Genomic DNA, 9,731 nt, shown 5'->3' on the forward strand with positions numbered 1-9,731 from the left:
GCGGCCTTTCACGTGTACTCCAGTTTCACCTACGAATTCCCTCCCGTGAACTTGTCAATCAAAAGAAGTAACCATGTGACGTACTGCTTATTGTAGGCACTTATAAATTGGTAATGTTTTCCTTGTACTGAAATGCATCCGTACAAAAAAAAATAAGCTGCAAAAATTGATTGATAATCGACACATCACAGGCAGTAACTTGGATTTTTACAACGATAAATCACACACAATACTTTCCATATATAGATAAGCAATGTATAACATGCTGATATGTTCAAATCCTTACTTTCAAGATAATACGATTTTTTTAAAAAGAGAAACAATTCGAAAACGTTAAAAAAATCAGATGATGAGAAGATTGAAAATGTATAACAAAACAGTGTTTTAGCCTTCAGATGAAATATTTAATTTCAATAAGTAGACTACTAGTAACAAATATAAACCGAGTCGATATGATATAGTACGTTAAGGATAAAGTTACCATATTCATCCTTTACCAACACAGATTACACACAACCAGGTTATATTAACCAACTTTAATAGAACACTAACTGACAACAGTGACATATAGTTTAATGACTAATACAAATTTTCATCAGACAGACGACACAAGAACAAACAGCCGAATACAGGAAGTCTGGCGACTAATTAAGAACCGGGTGTTGACACTAATTATACATTGAAAGCATGAACATTACATATTTTTCTCGTCTGCTTCATTATGTTCCCTCCCTCCCCCGAAAAGTTGCATGCAGTGGGTGGTGAAATTCGCTGACTTTATTAATGAATACTCATTGAATAGTGATAGTCAACCTCACATATTTAGATGTCTGTAGTTTCGATGAGAGGAAATGTGCAATTATATAGTCTTTTAGAATAAACTACAAATTTATTTTCATAAAAAATTTAATGTATACGAACTGAAGTGACACATTAAAATTTTTTGACAAAGTTAAAGACACATTTTATAAGCTGGCGTTCTTTCGTATATCGCCGGCATGGCAGCGAGCCGACGCCCAACCATCCATTTGGCGGCAAGGTATTCATTCGAACTCGAGCTGCCATCTATTGAGGTTTTGCACAAGCTCTTCGTCCATCAGCATTATCTAGGAGACGCAAGTTGCTTTATTTGTACAATTAATGCAACTTTTACAAATTATCGGCAAGCAAGAAATTAACAACATTCCGCCGGGAAAAGAAATAAAGCACCTGATCTTCATTTAGTACACGGGGTTCTGTGCTTTCATAAAATATTTCTAATTTTATTTTTTATATCCAATTTTCTTCCTTTTTTAAGATAGATATTCAAGCAGAATAATACATTCGAAACAAGGACGTATTTAGGGGGGCCCAAGGGGTCCGGACCCCCACGAAAGATTTATCAAGTATTAAAATTAAATAATGAAAAATATATTCGTTTAGCTGTTGTATAATTTTCTCTGAAGTTATAGGAAGACAAGGATTATATTGGGATCATAGAGCTTTGAAAAACAGGAAGGACGTATTTAGGGGGTCCGGACCCCACCCCCACACACACACCCGAGACATTTATTAAGTACAAAAATTAAATAATGAAAATATACTCGTTTATCATTTGTTGTATAATTTCCTCTGAACTTATTGGAAGACATGGATTATATTGGGATCATACGGCTTTGAAGTACAGGAAGGACGTACTTAGGAGGGGTCCACGAGTCCGGAACCCCCTAAAGACTTACCAAGTACTGAAAATATTAGCGTTTGTTGCATAATCAATGGTTATTAATTTCCTCTGAACTTGTTTTAATCACAGAAACTTACTTTTCTCCAAGTTATTCGATAAATATTCAATTATTCATTTATTTGACATTAATTTCATTGCCAGGGCACTTGTTTTTATGTAAATTATTCCGATTTTAACTACAGGTAAGCTACGTAATGAATATACGTTGTTATATCTATTATTATAGCTACAGTCTTTTTACCTAATCATGTAATAATAATATAATATTAATTTATGTATTGTAATTAGTATTAATTTGATTTAATATAATTATTTTAATTTAAACATTATTATTATTATTCCTGAGACACTTGGTTCGGACCCTCCCCGAAACATATTTCTAGATACATGCCTGATTCGAAACATGATTTTACCCATTACAACTGACTGACTGATATCTGACAGGTTATTTGAAGTATAGTTAAACCATCGTGCAGCCTTATTTTTTGAAAAGTAACTTTTCATAAATAATAAATATTATTTTCTTACTATTGAATGCAATATTTTTGCTACCAAAATTATAAATTAAAGCTTTTTGGCTCCATGGTTCATAAGTTAGGGATGCCATAATGGTACCCCCTCCCTCCAGATCATGTCATAATTCCCCATAATGTATTTTATTACAACTCTTCTTCCTTTTCTTCATCTGACTGACTAAACATGTTACACCTAGTAGCAAAAATGGCTTGGATGGAACCAGCTAAAATAAATGAATTACTAACGAAATATTTTCTGATTCACCCCTCCCCCATATCATCACACATATTGCAGCATGCAGCCAACAGTCTGGGCCATATTTTTCCCAAGAAATATCCACCTATTTTCAATGCAACTTGGCACGATTGTATGAAAATACCACAGCTACAGACTATATTCTCCTATTCACTTTAAGTCTATTGTGGCACCATGGGGGAGAGAAGGTACCAAATGTGATTTTTTTAATAAAATTTTCCTTCTTTAACTTTCATTATTTGGAGGTAAAATTTATAAATGTAACCTTTGCTAAGAGTCCTTTCATTCCGCAAAAATAAAACAGGGATTTCATTTCTACGATGATTAGTTCTCTTTGTACAGTTTTTGTACACTTTGAAAAATGGATGCGTGAAAAGTTCCCGTCTGAAGAGGCTAACAGGCAGGATAGGCTCCCGGCTGCTCAAGGTTAAAAAGCAATTTACCAAAGACTTGAAAATACTCATGAATATTGGAGTAATGCATACAATTTGCATCCTGAGATGACAAGCCAAGCAATGTACTCGAAATATTGGTGACGAAAATAATAAAAAATACACAATTGTTTCTATTAAACATTTAAAACTGGTTGGCACAATTGTTCTGGGATGATTTAAGAATGCAAAAGGCTTTTTTCAAAGTAAAAAAATATTACACATATACTTAAAACTTAGTTGTCATGCCTGTATCGTTTTGAAACATCCGATGGTATTCCCTCAGTGTCATGGTGCTCCTTATGGTTTCTTGCAACATTTTGTAAATTCCTCATTTCTTCAGGGCGAGTTGGTGACTTTTGCACGTCCAAATTCCTGACATTCTTAATGGAACTCTAGCACTACTAGCTGAAAACCAAAATATCTGTTTGGCTCATACAGCGAAACCAATCCTTGTTGAAATAAGAAAGAAACAAAAATTAATAATAAAAAAAACATGAAAGAAAAATAATACAATTGATGATCATGTTAGCAGTATGTCGCGACATGAATTCGGGGTTAATTGTAAATGATGAAGATGAAACAGATGCCAGAATGAATGCAAAAAAATATGCAAGCCCTGGTCATGACTTGAACAATGAATGTCGAAGTGGAGTTCGTCAGTTATACATTCAATGTGCTTGGTCAACAGGGTGGTAATAATAATAAGTAATTTAATAAAAAGCTACAGAAAGGTTCTTAATACAGTATATAAACCTCTATTTACAAGTATTGAAGGGTCAAAAATGGTGGGAAGACCATTAAGATGGATCAATTCAGGGAAGGTGGAATCGAGATTTGATTTGATGTTTTAAAAGTCCACTTTATGCACATTAAGGCTAATTGGGACTGGACCTATAGTTTGAAGTGGGATCTGAACCACTATGTGCCTCCACAGGGTATTGTACCCGGGACCCCTCGATTACAAGAGAACGAAGCTACCACTGCACCATCGGGGAGGCCAGGTGGAACTGAATTACAAGCTGGACAAAAAAGGTGGTTGACAAAACAGGTTCACAAGACATTGGAAGATACTGCAGTGGTTAAAAATGTACATAACTCTTTTTTTCTAAATCATACACTTCATTGACTGGAAAAACATATCAACATTTGAAAAACATGGTAAAATACATTCCTGACAAAGCCATACTGGATTAACATACATTAAAACATATATATTCCCATGCAGTTATTTGGAATTGAATACTTGCAGAGTTAATTTCAAAGTTTGTGAACAGTAAAGTCAAGACTTGGTAAATACAATGCGCATTGTACAAATGATTCATTGATCACTGTTAATACTAACGTACAAGGTAGCCCAATTTGTTTTGACAAAACATGAAGTGCAAAAGGTTTTATCCACCATGAGAAAAAAATGAAAAATGAGACACTTAAATTTCAAGTTTATTTGTCAATGCTATGTGATGTAATCAAGTTATTTCACTTCAACTGAAAAATGTGTGATGGGCCCTTCCAAAAAAGGTATATATATGTATATATTTTTTATTTTTACAACTAAACTAGAACAAAACTTGTACACTAATATGATCATGTGTAACAACTTTATACAATCATTCGTAATAACTATGTGCATTAGAATATTGTTATCATAATCTAACTTTATACATTTTTTTAAAAAAAAACTGAATATGCTGACCAATGCAGAAATTTATTTTATTATAAAACAAACTAAACGTAACGTTTCAACCTTCTAGCAAGGTCTTCTTCAGACTCTGCACCGAGTACAAATGTAACAAGGTACAAAAATAGGACGATATATATACACAAACATTACTCCCCTCCCGACTATTAGAAAGTTGTTCCGGAACATTCTAGCAGGTGGCTTTCCCTTCTTAACTGTACTTTCACCTAAAAGGCCAAACATAATTTCTTCCATCTAGAATATGGTTGGACTCTTTTATCTCACGCTCTTTTTCCTTCATTCTTCCTCTCTCCTCTTTCTCTCTTGTCCTTTCCACTCTTTCTAACACCTTCTTCCATTCTTTGTTTATTACACACATTCTAGATGGAAGAAAATATGTTTATCCTTTTAGGTGAAAGTACAGTTGACATGGGAAAGCCACCTGCTAGAATGTTCCAGAACAACTTTCTATTAGTCTGGATGTGAGTAATGTTTGTGTATATATATCATCCTGTTTTTGTACCTTGTTACATTTGTACTTGGTGCAGAGTCTGAAGAAGACCTTGCTAGAAGGTTGAAATGTTACGTTTAGTTTGTTTTATAATAAAATAAATTTCTGCCTTACTCAGATTGAGTTTTTCATATCATGGAAACAAGGCTTAATGGTGTTATATTTTTTTTTAACACAAAATGGCACATCTGAATTTGTACTGAAATTCTATTTGTTCACCACATACGTGTATAAGGCTTAATGTCTAATTACTTGAACACAGAATTGGTTTTGATTTATTTCTGAAGATGAGGATAAATGGTGTAAAAGTGCAAATAATGAAATAAGAATGACATACACAGGCCACAACACAAGTCCCACAGAGAATTATACTGCTGGCATGCCCAAGGGGGGGAGTAGTTGGTGGGGGTTATAGCCCCCCTTCTTTTGACCCAGTATTCCTAAAAAAAAAAGGAACGTCAAAGGTAAGAAATGACGACAAAATGAGAGCAGACTACCAGAAAAAGTGTACGTAACCCTTCCCTTTCAAAAATCCTGGGCACGCCACTGGCCAGAGCCTCATTAGTCTTCAAAATGAAGTCCAGGGTGTGCTACATGGAAGAGGTGTTGATCTTTGGGTGTCACCAGAAAGGCTCAATATTACACCTCTCGCACTTCTGTCTATTTCAATCATCATTCTGTTTCCGTACGGTCTGAAGATGCGAACAAGAAGTTTGTCCCAACTTGTATTAAGAAAACATACTCTTTATCAATGATAAACAAAATGTATTAATCACCACATGCTTTAAGACATTCACCACTGTATGCAATGTGATGTTATGCTATAAGCACACACAATTAGTTCACTTGGTCACAAACTTCCCTAACCAGGTGCTTCCGTTTGCTTATTTCTTTTAATTATCTATTTCTTGAAAAATAAATCACTTACCACAGGCAATGAAGTTTCATAACTTATTGTTTGTATCAAGAATGTGCTGTTTATATTAAATAATTAATAAAATATAATTTCCAGCACAAGGCCAAAGATATTATCTTGTGCACATAAAAAAATATTTCTGTAAAACCACTATTTTCCCACTTTGATGTTATGGGATAGAAAACCTCAAAACAGTCAGTTTCCCCAAGTAGAAAATCAACGAAATGCAGTCTTTTCATGACAACATAATTTAGGCATTCATGGACTTCTACGTGGATCAGTTGGATGTCAGAATTAAGAGTACTTGAGTGTAAGGTATAACCTCACCTTAAAAAATGGTAAAATGGTTAATTCAAATTACGACTTTAGAGTTGAATTTCTCAAAAGGACAAAGATTTATATCTGGATCAACTTTGGCACAGGCAGGAAGTTAAATTACCAGAAAAGTTGAAATGAACTTCCAACTAGACTAACTAGGTTTGAATTAAGACCTTGGAACCAGTGCCTGCATTTTAAATAAATTGACAAAAGTCATTGTGTTGATGCAGAATTATCATCCTGTTTCAAATTCCAGTTTTATTATTAAAAACACTTCACCAAATAAGAAATGCAGAGAGATCCATTTAAGTGTAAACCACTGTATCAGTGTTTGTGCTATTTGCAAGCAAGGCATTCGCGGCCCTTTGTTGGCACTGTAGACTATTCGTGAATCAAGCGTGCAAGTTTCCGTAACTAGATTAAAGAGTGATTGGGACTTTTACACCCAGGAATCTTGTTTCAAATCGCCTCTCAACTTCACATGCCGATTGAGTTGTTAACACATATAAATCATAAATAAATACACCGTGTGCAGTAGAAAATATTTGCTGAGCCATAACACACTTTGCCGTTGAATACACTAGAAAAAACACAATACGTAACAAGCACCCTATCACTTCACAGTTGCCAGACTAATAAAAAGGCCACACAATACAAAACAAGGATCCTTATCACTTCATAATCTGAGGTCTACTTTCAGGATCACCGTAAAAAAAAACAGTTTCTAGCCCCCGCTTGCCAGCTTACGTTAGTGGGTCTTAATAACGATGTATCAAAAAATGTGTGTGCATCCAAGGCGACTAGTTTGAACACCTTTTATGAATCTGGTAATAAAAATAATTATGGAAACTGTTGCGTGCTTGCTTCATCGACACTCTACGATGCAGACAAACAGTCGTGAGTGCTTCACTTGCCGATAGCACAAACACCGACACAGCAGTCTACACTTCAATGGATCACCCTGCAGAAAGCACCTGAAAGTTCAAAGAAAATGTTCTACTTCATCAGTTTCCAAATTTCCATTTTCTTTCTTCTTTCAGGGATGTGTAGGATGAGTTATGGTAGAACTTTATTTATATTTTGGTTATTATACATTGCATTTCTTCTTCTTTTGTTAATGCAACAATGAATGATGGACAAACAGAAAAGATGATGGGAACAAACACCAAGATATATCCATGCCTTACATAGGTGTTGAACATGGGACTTACACTACTCCACCACACTGACAGAACAGGAATAGACCTAAGTTGATGCCACATAAATGCAATGAGGGGAGGGGAGGGGGATGCCTGTGGGGCAATCAACATAATTTTTCCGAAGCCGAGGTGTGCACTTCCTTCAGTCCTTGTTGCATGTACTGAGAAAGATGGGCACATAATGGAGTGAGCACGTTAAGACAGTTGCAAGATGAATCCAAGAATTGGTCTTTTCAAACATGAAATTAATTTACACATGGATATTTCAGTTTGCAAAAGCAAATTTCCTGACTTTTCTAGGTATTCTTAGGGAGCTTCCAGACTGACATGGCAAGCAACATAGGCCTTTCAGTCTGTCAAAAAGTATTCACTGCACTGTGCATGCGACAGCAGACAGAGGTGAGACACTGCACAGTATTGAGAAAAACAGCCTAGTCCGGGAGACATGCAGCTTGTAGTGTTTCATTTCCAAGTGACAAGTGTCGCTAGTTGCTTGAGACTTCAGTCTGAAAGCTTCCTTATGCAACAATTGTAATACATGTAGACTAGCATAAGCGCAAAATCATGTGAAGCCAGTTGCAGCTCGGTTGGTTAAGCCCGAGGCTTCAGTTCGAGACTGTAACTTCTCACCATGTTTCAATTTATTTAAACCATAATCAAGGTTCACACACAAACTCTAAAACAGACAGAAAATAGTAATTATAAAAGATCACACATGACATTTTTCTTATAGTTCTGGTACATACTTTTGTTTTTGTACAAAGTGTGTCATCATTAAGGCTCAACTGGATCATTAACCGATGCCAATGAAGTAGTTTTCAAAATTTCCCCATCTCTCAAACAACTGCTATGATATTCCAAAATCTAAAAAAATTACTTCTGCTTAGAATTCCTTGTAGAGCATTCACGTGAATCTTTTCTTGGTTTGCTTTAACTATCGTCTATATATTTGCAATAGTTTCATGGTTACATATGCCTTTCAAATTATTAAAAAAAATCTTAACAGCGAAAGCAAGCCATATGAAGATTCATGGAATTCTAAGGATGTGTAATTTTTATGAATTTGGAATATCAGTGAATTTTTGAAAGGAGGAAATTTCCAAAACAGCTTTGCTCACGGCAGCTGAAGGTCCAGCTGAGCCTTAAGGTGTGGATTTTTACCTTTTTAACTTCTTTTGCAATAAAATATATGCTCAAACATTTTACATTCTTTTAATGTTGTTTCAACATAAATAATAAAACAAGTTTTCCGTGCCTATACAGTCGTACCCTGATTTTGTGTTCCTGAATTTTACACTTTCCTGCATTATACGTGGGTTGGAAATTTAATAGCAGCAACTATTTATTCTCAAATGATACAAAAGAGATACCTCTGTGAAACTTTTTCAGCACTTCCATCTAGTCACCAGCATTGTGTCCAACCGTTGCTAGCGCTGTAGCAGTGCCTGTTTTGTTGAAGGTTTGAATGGAGATGTCTATTGCCTGAAGAATCTCTGGAACAGTTAGGAAGATTCATCTTAGGGATCAAATCAAAGTCACAGGGGTTGGTAGAGCATCTGCCAGCCCCATCGAGCTTACCAATCAGCCACAGGTTGCGCTACATCCGCCTGAGCATTGTCCTGCAAAATCATGTGAGGATTCAGCAGAAAGTGTCCCCTCTTCTTTCGCAACGCAGGTCGCAGGTTATGTTAAAAAAATGAACAGTAATACTGCACATTGACGGTCTGTCCTGGAGGTACGGCGAGAATCACCAGAACTCTCACATTAGTGGTGCTCTGACTGCACAACTTTAGACCGCCAACTCCCAACGATACTCTATTCCTCTAGTCACTGCGCATGCACCTAGTGTTGGAAGGAAGAGTCCATTTACTGGGCGGTAGCTTAGGTATTAAACTAACATGTGATATAAGTGAGAAGCACCGGTTCCGTTTCATGGCATATATACAGCAGTGTTGCCACTATTAGATTTCCAACCCACATACATTTAATCTTCATGGTCCTAATACAGCAAAATATCGTAACATTTATAGTTTTTTTAAAATTTTAATTTCTGTAATTTCCCCCCTTTGATACCACCCAAAATGTAGATGGACTAGGGTGGAAGGGTAACCACAGTTAACTAGGGCTTGATGTAAGTGTAGGTTGTAGTTGTCACAGAAAGGTGGGTGAAGTGTTGAGGCA

Source organism: Lepisma saccharinum, chromosome 7 (genome assembly GCF_977018435.1).
Source record: "Lepisma saccharinum chromosome 7, izLepSacc3.1, whole genome shotgun sequence".
NCBI lineage: Eukaryota > Metazoa > Arthropoda > Insecta > Zygentoma > Lepismatidae > Lepisma > Lepisma saccharinum.